The 16,783-nt window shown below is 43.4% G+C and overlaps 1 protein-coding gene across 1 annotated transcript in view; it reads left to right on the top strand.

The window, feature by feature from the left end:
• The first annotated feature begins 323 nt into the window (after nucleotides 1–323).
• GRB10 (growth factor receptor bound protein 10) overlaps nucleotides 324–16,783 on the top strand; it is a 414,148-nt gene continuing 397,688 nt past the window's right edge. Inside the window, exon 1 of the mRNA XM_030205442.1 lies at nucleotides 324–374. The gene's annotated coding sequence lies outside the window, so the exon portion shown is untranslated. The remainder of the gene's footprint in view (nucleotides 375–16,783) is intronic.

The following is a 16,783-nucleotide window of genomic DNA, read 5'->3' as shown; positions in this document are numbered from 1 at the left end:
TACACAGGGTTTCACACATGCCGTTCTTTTTCTTCAATGTGAAAGTAAAGAAGGGCTAGTCTCAATATTATATGAGGGCTTCTTAGTTTATATGTTTCCCCCCACCACACTTTTTTAGTGGACACTGCAGAAATGACGGATGTGTGAGAGAGCCCAGCAAGACCCCTGACCCCCACCCCCTCCGCGCCTGTTGCCTTCTTTTCTCTTTTTCCCCCCCCCCACTGATGACATTCTTACTTTCAGAGTTCTGGTCGTTGCTCACAGTACCCCCTTTATTATCCCCTTCAGGAAGCCAGGGCTGGCTTCAAATATACACTGGCGTCCTCAGTCTTAGTTTTGTTTTACTTTGCAGTGACCAGGAACGTGTGAGCTTGGTGAGTCCCTTAAATATATTAATATCTTTCTTTGCCTCTTTTTTTTTTGTTATTAAAAGTTTTTTTAAGAGGGGAGTTTTTCAAAAGTTTAAGAAATAAGCCTGTTTCTTTTTCGATACGATCTGTGCTGTTTTTAGTTTTGTTGAGACCTGCACCCTTTCCTTAAAAATATTTACTGCGCTATAGGGGGCATTAGTTCATGTGCAGTTACGTAAATTTGAAGTATATTTCAGCAGTAGTTTTGGCAGTTCTGGCTTTAACTGATTGAGAGCTAGAGTTTTTAGTTTTAGGTACAGGGTTGTTGATAGGTGTGAACAGCGCTGGCCAATCTCATTTTTTACACATATATATATATATTTACTGGCTTTATTCAGTTACTTAGGGGTACTTAGAAGTCTATTTAATTCCCATGGGCTTTTTGGCATTCAGCGCAGGCTAATGCTAACACAGCTTTGTAAAAAGAGCCCTAGAGTGATTTATTTTTGATAGAGCAGCAATGGTAGTTTTTTTAATTTATGCAGAGAAATATTTGTTCATTTTGTTCTGGTGCCTTCTAGTGAAGACGGAACAGTTTTTAACTGTGTAGCAGTAGCTTTGTTGGATAAACTGTAAGCTTACGTTTTTTTTTTTTAAACTAAGGGTTCCTTTTACGATGTCCTGCCAGAATCACTAGCGCAGCTTTGTAAAAGGAGCCCTAACCCCCACTGTTAAGGCGCACAGCAATGCCGACACAGCCCATTCAAAGTGAAATGGGCTGTGTTAGTATTAGCGCATGGCAGCAGCTAGCGTGGCTTAGTAAATAGGGGAATAAGAGTCTTGCATTTATAATTGTTTTTAAAATGTTAGGGACCCTTTTACGAAGTGGTGGTAAGCCCAACGCAGGCAAACCGCTTGCTTAAAGGGAAGTCTGCCGGGCTACCTCATCAGCCCGGTGGTAGTTCCTTCCTCCAGCATGTGCCATTTTCAGCACTGCAAAAATATTTAAATTTTTGTAGCGCTGCTGTGTACCTGGCTTTCAGCTGGGTTTGCGCTGGAGCCCTTCTCGTCACTTTAGCGGGTGGTGGTAAATACTCTCCCCCCCCCTGAAATGGCCGCACAGTAAGTGGTTCACTTGCTGCATGGCCGTTTCTTTAAGAAAAGGGAAACCTTTTACCCATTACGGTAAAAGGGGGCCTCGCCACGCGTCAAAAACATGTGCTGACTCCAGCGCAAGCCCCCTTTTGCCATAGGTTTGTAAAATGACCCCTTTATTATTTAATTAGGGCTTTTTTTTTTTTTTTTTTACAAAGCTACGTAGTGATTACCGTGCAGCGAATGTGACGAAGGCCATAGGAATTGAATTAGCTTTGTTGCATTTGACGTACCACTAATCGCTAGCTTGACTTTGTAAAAGGAGCCCACAATGTCTTTCATCCTTTAAATTTGAGTGGCTGAAGGTTTGTGAAAACATTGTTTACTCAATAGAAAAATTGAGCTCAGCTGAAGTGTGTGATTTTCTTGTAGTCTTTATTTTATAATTTTTATATGTGATGGTATAATGAGTTTCTCAATGTATGGTTGGCTTCTTGTATATATTATAATTATTTTAGAACTTTTTACATATTTTTCTAAATGAGGTTATATACGTCTAATGTATTCAGTATGGGCCCCTTTTACAAATGTGCGCTAAAAATTAGCGTGTTTTTAAACACTGAGACCCCCTATGTGTTTTGAAGGTTATATGCTTTTTATATGAAGTATGCTTCTTTTTAGTTCTTATGTTTGATGGTATTGATGTATTTACATTTTAAATGTATGAGTAAGGGCCCTGTAAACACAAGCTGCGCTGCAGGCACTAGTGTTTTTAGTGCGCGCTAAAAATTAGCACGTGCTAACGCTAAAGATTAGCGCACCTTAGTAAATAAGGCCCTTAATGTTTTAATGCACTTTGAAATAATTATATGTATTTATCTAATGTATGTTACTTTAATGCCAGGACCCCTGACCCAGGCACTTGCTGAAACACAGTCCTATAGGGTAATCAATACAGTATCAACCTGAGTGTGGCTCCATGGACACTTTATCCTTCTGGCAATCTCCACCTTTTGGTGTTTCTGTTTTCCGGGGAATGTTTTTTCTTATTTTGTTTCTCTCCTTTCTCGTGCAACATTAAGTTTCGAATCGAGGAGGGTTTTTAAAAATGTATTTTTATGCTTCTTTCAACCAATTTGCAACTAAGGGTGAAAAGGCAGGGGTAAAGCACTTTTTATGCGCTGTTCGTTTTGCTAAAGATTTGTGTATCTGGTACAGCAGGATGTGCATAGGAGCAAATGTAGCTTTTGACTATGGTTTACAGGCACGCTTCAGTGAGCGGCCGTTCCACTGGTGGGAATGCACCTGTGCACTCTCCCACTGGGGAGGGAGGACTTGAGGCACGGGGGGGGGGGGGGGGGGGGGGGGAGGAAGGCTGTAACATCTTTTGGACTGGGAGCAGCTGGGGAGAGTGGGTTGGAGTTGGGTGGGGGAAGGCAACTGAGAGTGGCAGCCAGAGGAAGGATCTGTGAGCTGGGAAATGCTGCAGAGGATATGTGTGCAGGGAAATACAAGTTTGTCAGTATCTCTGTGCAGAACAGATCAGAAAGTGTTGGGAAGTGAGAGGGGAGGCTTGGGCATAAGAACCAGCTTTTTAAATCCCTGGACACAGGGAAGGAGTTTGCTCAATATTGGGGGTGCTAAAGCATCCACAGGGCTGGCTCCTATGGGCCTGGGGTGAGGAGGCATGCACATTTGGGGGGCAGATGATTCAAAGGATAGCAATGCCGTCTCTGTGGCTTTTGTGCACCTATGTGTTTGTGGACTGCTCTGTCTGACTTAGATTGTGAGCCCTCCTGGGACAGAGAAATATCCAGAGTACCTGAATGTAACTCACCTTGAGCTACTACTGAAAAAGGTGTGAGCAAAATCTAAATAAATAAGTATATGTGTGTACACTCACGCTTGTGTGTCTGAGGGGAGGGATGGAGTGTTCTAAAGGTGATGTTTGGGGGGGGGGTCTAGCCTTCTCTAACTCCTCCTATTGACTTTCTCCTCCCCCATCTTAAGTTCACACTGGGGTGGAGGGGAGAGCGGTGAGAGATGCATGCTGTTGAACCCTCAGATACTCCTGCCCTGATGGTAAACCTGGAGAGAGGCGCTGCAGCTGCCCAGTGCAAACAGCCAGATTTGTGTGTGTGCACAGCAGAGCACGAGGCTTCACGAGTCCCTAAAGCGCATGAGCTGGCTTCTCCTGCCTACCCTGGGGTGAATGTGCTGAGGTTGTCCTGCTGATGGCTAGCTTCCTCCCTTGTCCTACAAATCCCCGTAGCTTGGGAAGTGTAACTCTTAAGGTTTGCTCCTTCTTTATGCCACTTTTGATTTTGAAGGTTTTTTTTTTGGCTTTTTCTCTTTGTATCCTACTGTCATTGAATCAGATTATAATTTGTGTGTCCTGTTAACAATTTAGCTCTTGAATTTTGTTAAAACATAGAATTGCTGCTGTAAGGTAACAGTGCACTGAGTTTATTTACTGTATCCTTGGACTTGGAGTGTTTTAGCAACTTGTGACTGAGTTAGTGAAAGACAAATTGTTTGATTTTTAACCAAACTGACAAGTCTGTGGTATTAGGTGCTTGTGATACTTTGGGGCTCATTTTCAAAGCACTTAGCCATACAAAGTTCCATAGTAACCTATGGAACTTTGTAAGGCTAAGTGCTTTGAAAATATGCCTCTATGTGTTTAACGTTTAGCTTTCTACCGATACTACTTGTGTTGGATTTATGTGGTTATTAATGTGCTGTTTTCTGTTCTTTGGGCCTTTTATTTACTTTAAGGAGGCATATATCAGGGCCACTGAGAGACAGAGCTGGGCCTGGGCCAAACAATCTTAAGCCCCCACCCACACCTGGCTAGTTGACATTGAGGGGCATAATCGAACAGGGCCGGCCATCTATATGGCCGGCCCCGTAAAGTGGCATCCCGACCATATTATCGAAACAAGATGGCTGGTCATCTTTCGTTTCGATAATACGGTCGGAGCCGGCCAAATATCAACATTTGGGCTGGCTTTAGAGATGGCCGGCATTGGTTTTCAGCGATAATGGAAACTAATGGCTGCCATCTGAAACCCGGCCAAATCCAAGGCATTTGGTCATGGGAGGAGCCAGCATTTGTAATGCACTGGTCCCCCCACACATGCCAGGACACCAACCGGGCACCCTAGGTGGCACTGCAGTGGACTTCAAAAATTGCTCCCAGGTGCATACCTCCCTTACCTTGTGTACTGAGCCCCCCCAAATCCCCTCCACAACTGTACACCACTACTTAGGGATGAAGGGGGGGGCTTCTACATGTGAGTACAGTGGGTTTTGGGGGGGGGGGGTTGGAGGGCTCCCATTTACTACCACAAGTGTTACCACCACAAGTGTAACAGGTAGGGGGGGATGGGCCCGGGTCCACCTGCCTGAAACGCACTGCACCCAGTAAATCTTGCTCCAGGGACCTGCATACTGCTGTCATGGAGCTGGGTATGACATTTCAGGCTGGCATAGAGGCTGGGAAGGGGGTTGGTGACCACTGGGGGAGTAAGGGGAGGTGATCCCCGATTCCCTCTGGGGGTCATCTGGTCAATTGGGGCACTTTTTTGAGGCTTGGTCCTAAAAATAAATGGACCAAATGAAGCCGGCCAAATGCTTATCAGAGCCGGCCTTCTTTTTTCCATTATCGGCTGAAGCCGGCCATCTCGTAACCACGCCCCCGCCCCGCCTTCCGTACCCTGCCAAAATGCCCCCTTTAACTTTGGCCGGCTCTGCGACGGAAAGTAGTTGGAGCCGGCCAAATTGGCTTTCGATTATACCGAGATGGCCGGCCATCTCCCGATTTCTGTCGGAAGATGGCCGGCCATCTCCTTCGAAAATAAGCAGGATTGGCTCCTGAAAGAATTGTCTGGAACTTTTATATCCTGTTACAAAGTAATTTTTTTTTGCTTATAGAGAAGAGCCAGTACTTGGAGATAAGCAGCTTTGCCATGTGTGAACCTACTTTGGCGACAGCCCCAGTCAGGCAGAATGCTGGCACACTTGGTCTCCTGCTCCTTTGCCTTGACCCCTGCTGCTTCCCTGGGTGTGAATGGAGGCTTCAGTGACAGGCAAAAGGCTGGCTCGGTCTCCTGCTCCTGTGCTAGGCCTCCTGCTTGCATTATTGCATTAATTCTGATCTGCCGGCCATGAGTCCTTCTTCCTGATGCGTCCCACTTCCTGTGAAGTAACTTCCTGTGTCTGCATAGGGAGGACCTTGGCCAACAGAGCAGTCTCTCGATTGCTCCCTGCCAGCCAGTCACTCTCTCTGAGGCAAGTAGAGGACCGGGGTCGGGAGGCTGGAAGGGAGGGAAAGATGCTGGATCTAATTGAGCAAGGCTGACAGGTTGGCTTTGGTGTTACTTACCTTGGCTGCTAGGGTGGGCAGCTGCAGCATCACTGAAAAAAAGCGTCTCTTCTATGGCTGGCGCTAGGCCCTCCTTGGAGACTGGAACCGAGAGAAACTTGCCCCTTCTCTCGGTGGGCCTGGCATACATTATAGACTTTTGGTAAAGGGGGGGGGGGGTGCCCGAGAAACAGCTGATGGGAAGTCAACCTCCAAATCTCTTCACCTCTTCAATATAGAACCCTCTTTTACCTTGAAATGTCCACAGCTTTTCTTGAGTATGTGTGTTAACAGTAACTAACACATACACACCAGTGTTTAGCACATTTGCTATTTTGGTGTATTAAAATACAGAATAAAGAATTCCTCAGAATTGGCACTTTTAGCCAGGCCTAATACTAGATTAAAGGTGTTTAAACCAAAAGGGATGGGACTGTGTGTTTAAATATTAAGTTAGTGATAGATGACTGATTTTTTGAATTATTTTTAAAAGACTAGGAGGGAAGAATTGTCTATGCTGTTGTCCTTATTTTACTTTGCATGCAAAACAAATGTATTTACTCTCTTTGATATATTGCCTGTTTGGGGCACAGATGCATTGAGGTGGTGCATAGTTTAATCATAACAAACAAAAAATGGAACATTAAAAAAACGGGAACAAAAATGGGAGGCGGAGAAGGAAGATGAAATCGCACAAAAAACATTATTCGAGACAAAGTGAAACAGCACAACAAAAGATAAAGAACTCCCTCATAAGCCTGACAAAGTAACAGAAAGAACTGGTCAACAACACTTCAAATAATCAAGGTTTAAGACATGTTTTGTATCGAAGGAATGAGCGCCCTTCATTTAAATATGCTGGTAAGGAATTCCGGAGTATGGGAGCTAAACCAGAAAAACAGGCCTGGCGGGAGCAATCGAGCCTTAATACCCTCAAAGAAGGAGCAGATGGAAAGTTACCTTGAGAGTGTCTTAAGGACATGTACAGGGGTAATGGGAAATGAGAAGGCCCTCTCCAAAAAATGAAAAAGGTTGCCACTTTTTTTGCTATCCACCACTCAAACTTGAAAACTGAAATTGTTGTTCTTTAAAGAGTGCCAGAGCTATGGTGTCAGGGCAGGAGGAAGAGAAAGAGGTTTTTCAGGAGTTAATGGGCCGAATGCTAGGTGGTGGACATATATATGAGAGATATTTTCAAAGCACGTAGACTTACAAAGTTCCATAGGTTACGTTGTAAGTTGCTTTGAAAATATGCTTCTATGTAACTTTGTAAGTCTGTGCTTTGAAAACGAGCCCCGTAGTAATTCCTAGATGTTCAGTTACACAGCGTGAGGTTGCTACAGGTTGCTTTTTCATATACTCTGGAACAGTCATTTCCAACCCAGTCTTCAGGGCACACCTAGTCCCATCGGGTTTTCAGGTATCCACAATGAATATTCATGAGTTATATTTGCATGCAACTGAGGCAGTGCCTACAAATCTATCTCATGCATATTCATTCTGGATATCCTAAAAACCTAATGGGACTAGGTGTGCCCCAGGGACTGAGTTGGGAATGGCTGCTTTGGAGTCTCAGTACAAGGCCATAATGCAGTGATTCCAACCCTGGTCCTGAAGGCATCACTGCCATTCAGGTTTTCAGGATGTTCACAATGAATATTCATGAGAGATTTCCATGAACTGCTCTACTGCATGCAGATCTCTCTCATGAATATTCATTGTGGATATCCTGAAAACCTGTCTGGCTGGAGTGTGCCAACAAGACTAGGGTTTGGGAACCACTTCTGTAGCGTTTTGTTTTTGCATATTGGATGTTCCAGTGTGAGGCTTCAAAGTATGCTGGATTCAGTTGGTTAAAATGTGCTCAGCTGCTTTTCATTCCTTTTAAGAAACCACATTTGTAAGCATGTACCCTTCTAACTCGCTTTTAAGATGCATGGGGGGGGGGGGTACAAATTATTTGTCAAGAGAGCTGGAGTTTGGAGTGCATTTTGGCAGCTGAACAAATCTTCTAATGACTAGCAAGGCCAGATTTAGGCGTATTGTGGTCCCTAAGGTGTAACATTTAAGTGATTCCCTTTGATTTAAATAGGAAGTAAATGTTAGGTTTAATAGTTTTCCACATTAGTGAAGCGTGATGCCCTATGCTTGTCCCGTTTATAAGTAAATCCTGCCCTGATAGTGGGCCTAGTTAAGAACTGTGTGTCCTGTCGTATAGTGGAGAGTCCTTCTGAAGCAGTTCATTGAAGTTTCTGCTTTATAATTGCTCAGAACCTTGTACTAGGAATGGAACTGACTGCAGTTTGAAGAAACAGCATATTTTGTTTTCATATTTTTCTGGGATCACCCTTTCTAACGTCTGGCTTGGCGTGCATTAAATATGTTTTCCTGGTTATAGGAGGGAGATTTGGTTTAAACACGTTCTGGTTTTTGTGACTGTCTGTAGTGCTTTGAAGAGAGAGAGTTGGCAAGCATCGATGAGTCTTAATTTGGTTATAAAACATTTACAGGCTGGGCAGACTTGCATGAGCAGAAATGGAATATTTTAAAGTGAAATGCAGCAATGGAAGTGTGGGCTTAAATCCCTGTGGACTTTCCTAATGAGCTAAAAAATTGGAAAGGCATTGATGTCCTGCAAATGTAATCCTCTCCTGCAAGTTGTATTTTGGTGAAATCTCTTAATCTGTTTGGCCTCTGTAGAGGGTATAAAAAGGCATTACTGACTGCTACTTTGATAACGGTGAGTTACAAGAGTTTCCCCGCCCACTAGTGTTTTCTGCCCAGAGGCTTTAACAGAATCATTTGGCCTTGATACAACTGCTAGGGGTCATTGGCACCAGTTTTGAATCTGGCACAGTCCCAAGGCAGGAGTGGAGAGGAAGAATGCTCCTGTCTAGGCCACTAGACTGAGGGAGACCCCTGTAGTCCTGTGTATGTGTGTGGGGGGGGGGGGGGGGGAGATTGGGGTCAGGTGAGGCTCTATGCTGGGGATCAAAATGGGGGCTGCGATGTGTTTTTTTTTTTTTGGGGGGGGGGGGGTAGTCATTCTGCTGCAGCAGGATTTTACATTGGACTGGCACTGCATTACATCCTTTGGCACCCACACTATTTGCCAAAAAAGCATGTTAATATGGTGAATGCAGGTAAGATACTGGGCCCCCCCCCCCCGGGCCCCCACACCCTTACTGTACAGGCTGTGCACTTACCCTAATTTAACCACCAAAGTATAGTAAGTGCAAGAACGTACTGCCCTTTTCTTCACTGCATGTTTTTTTGCAGTATAAATTGCATAATCCTGCTTTTTTTCTTTTTTGCAACCTCTAGCATCTCCAGTGCACAAATACCTTTAGGATTGGCTTTCCCAGGTGCATGCACACTTTTTTTTTTTTTTTAAATATTTGGCTGCGGAATTGCTGTGTGCTAGTGATGCGTCGTCTTTGATTCTATTGAATGGTACTGCTGTTGAATTTGGGGTATTCTGACACCAGTTCTACCAGCACTCCCAAAAGCATAGCTCCCAGTTACAGCCCCATTGACACTGGCAGGTCATGGCAGTAAATCTCCAAAAATGCCTGATATTGAATTGGTTTGGAAATCTGTTAAACCATTGAAGTTGAAAGGCTTACCTTGATTGATCTCCTTGCCTTGTGTAATGAGGAGTGCTAGTTAGACTGTTTTGGTCTTTATGTACTATCATCTGTTACTTATTAACTGTATCTCCCCCCCCCCCCCCCCCCCCCCCCCCCCCCCCCCCCCCATTTGAGTGTAAGGTTTATGGAAGTCTCTTCTCAAACTTGGCTAAAGTAGAATCTTAATTAATCGGAAGGTGGTGCTGCAGATTTGTGGTTTTGTAATGTTGGATGAGTGGCTGGTTCTCTTCTGCAGCAAGTATGACGCTTTGCATAGTTTTTTGTTTGTGTAATGAAGGTCCTGTTTGTGTGCAGTGTATTGCATCAGTTTCTGGGGATCTTATCATAGGGCGCTACCTAAATGCAAAATAAACAAAACAGTTTTCCAGTGGAGCTTAACTATAAGTGAAAAGTAGAAATGAGGGAAAAGTTGTAGGTGACACTGTTCCCTCTCTCCCCCCCCCCCCCTCAATGCCTTGGACTAATTGAATACATCTGCAACCCAGCTTCTAAGTGGGCAGGGAGGAAGCAGCACAGTTTTGACTTGGATTAAGTAGTAGTGTTGGCTAGGTTTTAGGTCATTTGCATATTTTATAAATGTAAAACTCTCATTTTTATATTTGGTAAAATACAACAGAAATTGCTCCCTTTGAGCAATTAAAAGATGCAAGACAGAATTCACTAGGAGTACACCATAATAGTAGACCAGTGGTTCTTAGCCCAGTCCTCTGGAAACACCCAGCTAGTTAGATTTTCAGGATAGCTATAATAAATATGCATGAGAGATTTGCATATCAAGGAGGCAGGGCTTGCAAATCTCATGCATATTCAATGTGGGTATCATGAAAAACATGACTGGCGGGTGCGCCTCGAGGGCTGGGTTTAGAACACCTGCACTAGATCACAATACTGTTCTTCTCTATATTTTACTCTGTCCTCCAGCCCTTCTACCCTTTCTCCCTCTCTGTTTGAGTGTGTGTGTGTGTGTGTGTGGGGGGGGGGGGGGGGGGTGTTCATGAGGACATCACTGGCTGACAAGTGGTTTTAATTTACTTACTCTGGTGGGATGTATTGCCCTTTAACAATCAGACCAACACTTCAGAAGGCAGATGGTTGAAGCATTAGTTGGGCCACAGCAGCTGTTCTATCATTTGTGTAGTAGCAATAAGTGTGAAGGCCAGGCAGACACTAGCTGTTAGTAGCAGTTTGGGCTGAAGAGAGGGGCAGAGTTACATAACATACCCCCCCCCCCCTCCCCCAATATTCAAAAGGTGGAGGAGTGGCCTGGTGGTTAGAGCCCCGGTCTTGCAATCCGGAGGTGGCCGGTTCAAATCCCACTGCTGCTCCTTGTGATCTTGGGCAAGTCACTTAACCCTCCATTGCCTCAGGTACAAAGTTAGATTGTGAGCCCTTCTGGGACAGAGAAATATCCAGTGTACCTGAGTGTAACTCACCTTGAGCTACTACTGAAAAAGGTGTGAGCAAAATCTAAATAAATAAATAAATACTAGGATCAGCACCTGGCCAGTTAAATGCCTCATAACCATCTATCCGGTGATATTCAGCAGGACATAGCTGGCTATCTCTCGCTGTATATCATCGGCTAGTGGCTCGCAGATAGCCGGTTATAGCCACCAATTTTCTGCCCCACTTTAGCGGCTATATTTGGCTGCATGAATATGTGGGATATCTTTGGCCGGTTAGAAGATAACCTGCTATGTATATATTCAGACTTAGTTGGTTATCTTCTAACTGGCTAAAAATAAACCGGATATCCGCGGAATCTTAGTGGAGATTGGGTGATGATGCTGGTAATTGGGAAACAAAACTGGAGCTGGGCAGACTTCTACGGTCTATGCTCTGATCGTGACTGAATAGATAGGGATGAGCTGGAGTGTAAATTTTAAGGGGCTTCGACGTTAGCTTCAGAACTTAGTTCAAGAACAGTGCTGGGCAGACTTCTACGGTCTGTGCCCTGAGAAAGGCAAGGATAAATCAAACTCGGGTATACATATAAAGTATCTTGTTGGGCAGACTGGACGGACCGTACAGGTCTTTATATGCCGTCATTTACTGTGTTACTATTCAATACCAGTCATAGGAAACGGCCTGGCATTGAATTTCTGAGTTTAGCAGTGACTGTGGGAGTTGGGCTAACTTCTGCGGTCTGAATATCGGCCCCCATAGTAGGTGATGGCAGGAAGACCTATACGATCCATCCAATCTGCCCAACAAGATAAACTCATAAGGTATGATACGTTTACTTGGTCTTGATTTGTTTTTGCTGTTTTCAGGGCACAGACGGTAGAAGTCTGCCCGTCAGTGGCCTTGAGGTGTTTGGCTGGGTTCCAGTCTGGTAATGTAGTGGTAGTTTCTGCTGTGTGGTGTTGGGACTGGAGTGATGGTTTGATAGGATCGCTACAGAAGTGTTGGGGTGGCAAAGGGTCACACTGAATTAGCTATGGCACTGTAGATGGGGTAGGCCAAAGAGGTGGTAGTGAAGGGTGCCAGGTCCCTTAATTGAGACCTCCTCTAAATTAGAGTGCCAGTGTATACAGCATATTGCATAAGACCAGAACATGCTGCATTGGATGGGAGATGGCTGTGGCATAACCAGAAGCAGCTTGCTTCCTGTTCCTGTGGGCAGAAGCTGATTTGAGCAGCCAACACTGACAGCAATGCCACATTCCTGTGCTTGTGGATGGCATGATAACACAGTTCTCATACCGGGTCAGACGAAAGGGTCCATCTAGCTCGGGATCCTGTTTCTAAAAGTCAGGGCTGGCTCAACCATTAGGCAAGATTTGGCAGTTCCTGAGATCAGCAGCCTCTGGGGGTAGGAGTGGGGGGGGGGGGGGGGGGGGGGGGGGGAGGGGGGAATAAAGCAGCTGCAGTCAAAGCAAAACAAGTCTTGACAGCCAGACAAGCTCCAAGCTCCATCAGCACATACTTTAACCTGCATTTTTATCAGATGCTATTAATTATCAAGATCTTGACGGGGATGGGGGCTGCAGGCTTAGGGGCCTGAAAGTTAATGGGAGGGGAATGTAAGGCTGAAGGTTTGCACCCCCCAGACATTTGGGTTTTCAGGATATCTACAATGAATATGTATGCAGTAGACTTGCATATCAGGGAGCCAGTGCATGGAAATCTCTCTCATCCATATTCATTGTGGGTATCCTGAAAAGCCGACTGGGTGTTCCTCAAGGACTGGGTTGAGAAGAACTGGTTTTAACAGTGGTCAGTCCAGCTCTCAAGTAGCTGGCAGAGTCCCCAAAAAGTAGCGGGAATCCAGACTACTGACCCCAGGGAAAATCAGTGGCTTTTTGGACTTTCCTTCCAGGAATTAAGCCAAACCTTTTAAAAACAGCTGCATTCAACAGCTTTTACCATATCCTCTGGCAGTGAGTTCTAGAGTTTAACTACACATTGAGTGAATATATTTTCTCCTATATGTTTAAATTTTCTACTCTGTAACTTCAGTGTGTCCTCCTAGGTTTTACACTTTTTTTTGAAGAGTAAACAATTGATTTGCATTTACGCATTCAACTCCATTCAGATTTTATAGACCTCTAGTTTATTTCCCCTCAGTTGTCTCTTCTCCAAGTTGAAAAATTAAAAATGTTAGGGTTGCTGTTCATATGTCATAAATCATATTGGTCACCTTTCTCTGTACCTTTATCCATTTCTGCTATATCTTTTTTTTGAGATGTGATAATTGCACACAGTTCTCTTCTGTCTTCCACCTGCAGAGCTGAACCATACACAAACTATGGAAATTCAGTATTGTGCAGAAATCCTCCCCCCCCCCCCCCCCCCCCCCCCCCCCCCCCCCCCCCCCCCCCCCCCCGGAATTAAGCTATATAAACTTAGATAGATCTGGGGAAGGGAAGAGAGAAGAGAACTCTTGAAAGTTAATCACCTTTTACTGTACTAAATATTTGTCACCCTGCAACAATAATACTAATTGCATGTTAGAAGGTCAGAGCTGCTCTTTGAAGGCGTATACCCTAAAGGCTTCCCGGTCCTTGGCCAGTGGGGACACTGAAGGGACTTTGTAAATCACATATCAAAAGCTCTTGAAACTCCAGGGTAAATCTCTACATTAGTAGCCATAATGCTTGGATCTCAAAATAATGGGAATGAGTTCAGGTTATCCTTACTGAAGTGAGGATTAATTCTAGAGGTTAGGGGTACACAGACAAAAACTCCTTCACCTTAGATCTCCTTTCATTTTCCATGTCGTAGGTTTATTTTCATTTTGGGGACAATTTTGTTAGTGTGCCGTTAATAACACAGGGGAAAACACCAAATTTTGGTTTTTTTCCCTAGTTTCCTTAAAAAAAAATCAAACGAGACATTATGAAAATGTTGATATGTTAAATGAAGGCATATTTCTATCGGAGATCAAGCTGAGTTTGCAATATAGCCATTGCTTAGGGTGGGCTTGACAGTCTTGCATCTCTGTGATTTTTCTAGTTTTGCTTGTTTTTTGTATCTGGCATTCTGCTGTTTTTCTGAACAAGTGTTTATATTGGTTTCAGGTGCTTATACTCAGAGATTAGATTGAGAACTTGACAGTTTTTTAATTTATTTGAAAGTGTCTCATTTGTAGATATAAATATCATGAAATCAAAACTGAATATCACTAAAACAGTTTCAAAAATTATTGTACTTGGTAGAGTTCTAATAAAGGCTGTATTTTCTGCTAATTTTTCTACACTGTTGTATATAATACAGTAATGCGTGGCCAAATTTTAGTGAGGATATCCTGTTCACTGATGGGTTCATCTTAACTGTTGTTGTAATCTGCCTTGGGAAGCCTGGTGTTATAAAGATTGGAAGTAAAATTAAACTCTTCTTTTATTGGGGCACATGGAATCGCATCTTCACCTCATCTCTTTTGTACAAATGGATTATTCTATTTTGAGCATGTTTCAAGGACAGGTGGTTTTCATAAGTCAAAATAATAAAAATAAATATTTTCTTTCCTGCAGGTCTCATTTGTTTAACTAAATGGGCTATAAACCCCTAATGCAGTCCATCGGTTTTCTTATATTTTGTCCTTGTGATGACTTGTACTGTGCTAAAACTGGAAATACAGTGAGATAGAATAATAGAATTCAGTAACATCCAAAACTTATTAACCAGGGGCGTAGCCAGACAACAGATTTTGGGTGGGCCTAGGCAAGAAGTGGGTGGGCACCAAGTATTCTCCCCCTCCCCCACCACCCAAAAAAATATCTCAGCTGGCACGAAAATGCTTCTTTCCTCCTTGGCAGTCTGCAGCAGGCATGCGCTGAAAACTGAGCATGTGCAGATGCCGGTATCATGGAGAGTAGTGTTTTCAATACCAACAGGGGGAAGTCTTCAGCTGGTGTAGCTTGGGATCCCCACCAGCTACCGTTAAACATGTGCTACTGTTGGGTGGGCCTGAACCCTAAGTGAGTGGGCCCTGGCCCACCCAGGCCCACCTGTGGCTACGCCACTGTTATTAACATTATAATTGTGTTTGCATTTGGTTAATAACTGAGAAAATGCTGTTGAAAATGACTTAAAGAAGAAATATCTATATATATATATCACAGAATGGAAAATGTTGGCACAATTAGACTGACTCTGGGCTTCTGCATGAAGGTAGCTCTGCCCTCATTATTTAATACCTTTCTTTTAAATAGTAGTAATAAACAATATTAAGTGCATTTTATAATATACCACTGCATTCCACAAAGCAAAAAGGATCACATTCCCCCAAACCATCTTTCTCTTTTGATCTAGGCACAGGAAAAAAAAATGATTTTAAATGCTCCCAGGTTTCAACCTAATTCATGTTTAATGTGGGATATAACTGCCATAAATAAGTAAATAAATAGATAGAATGTTGAGCACCTGATTCTCGTAACATGTCTGTTTTAGTGGCCCTTTACCAGGAGAAAAAAAAGCTCTGCCTGACTGTAACACATTCTAGGGTGTCCCTATAACCAGCCTCTCCAAATGACACACCAATTACGATTTATAAGAAATTACTACTCTGCCTATGAAAAGTTATTCCGTTATTATACTTCTATGTACATCCGTATGCTGCACAAGATGGCATGTTTGAAATAAGTGAGATTAAATAAAAATGCTACCAACAATAAAGAATGACAACATGGATGCAGCAGTTTATAGGTTTGTTTGCTTTGTTTTGAGTGCACGCAGAACGATGGTTGTACGGGGAAGGGGAAACATAGACTAACCTAAGTGTCTTCAATTTTTTTACGTCATGCCTTCTTGTTCTCATTCAAACCTCATTACGTCTACTGCTAGCTGCTCAAGAGAACAGAGAAGCTAATGAAATTGTATTGAAGGTTTGTGTCTCTCACCTTCCAGCTCCTCTCTTTATTGTAGAGTCTCTCAACCTAACAGCACCATGTTTTTTTTTTTTTAGGGGGAGGGGAACACACAGACTTCAGAAGTTTTTTTTTTTTTTAATTTTTTATAAGCTATTCTTGCACAAAATTGAATAGCTGGAAGACACTTGATTACTGTCAGTGTATACTTGTTGCTTTAAATAGGTTGTAATTTGGTTAAGTGCATTGGTTTCAATTTAAACACAAAAAAACAATAAAGTGGTGTTGGGATAGTAGATGGTGTGGCTTCTTATTTTACCATCTTCTCTTTCTTTATACCCTATATTTATAGGTGGCTCTATGTGGTTAGCATGTTTTGTAGTTTAATCAATGGTAAGGAGAAATTTCACTTGGCAACACTGCCACCCTCATCCTCTTACTCCCACCCTTCCATTGTTAACATCTTGAGTTTTGATTCTTCAAGCTATTCGCAAAGTAAGGGCCAATGCTTTTATTTCCCCCCAAAGTTAAAATGGCCAAGCAACACACAGATGTTCTTGAGTCACTGAGCTCGTGCTATCCAGCATGCCGGTTGCTATATTCTAGATCCTAATTTGCTTTCCTCTCCTCAGCAACTGGCTTCCTTTCTGGTTAAGTACTGGGCTAGGATGTCCTGAGATGATGCTTAACATTTAGGTTTAAGATGGCCTTCTTGACTTGGGCGGTCAACATTTCTACAGCGTAAATGTACACAATTCTGATGGCAAGTGACTCAAGAAGAAAGAAGAAGCAAAGTTTAACGGAGATCCCTGTAGAACAGGAGACTTTATTGTAACCCTAGTAACATTTTTAATGTATTTATAAATGACCTAGAGATGGGAATAACTAGTGAGGTAATTAAATTCGCCGATGACACAAAATTATTCAGGGTCGTCAAGTCGCAGGAGGAATGTGAACGATTACAGGAGGACCTTGCGAGACTGGGAGAATGGGCGTGCAAGTGGCAGATGA

The sequence above is a fragment of the Microcaecilia unicolor genome, chromosome 1 (assembly GCF_901765095.1).
Source record: "Microcaecilia unicolor chromosome 1, aMicUni1.1, whole genome shotgun sequence".
NCBI classification, from domain to species: Eukaryota; Metazoa; Chordata; class Amphibia; order Gymnophiona; family Siphonopidae; genus Microcaecilia; species Microcaecilia unicolor.
This window is presented reverse-complemented; position numbering and strand designations above follow the sequence as displayed.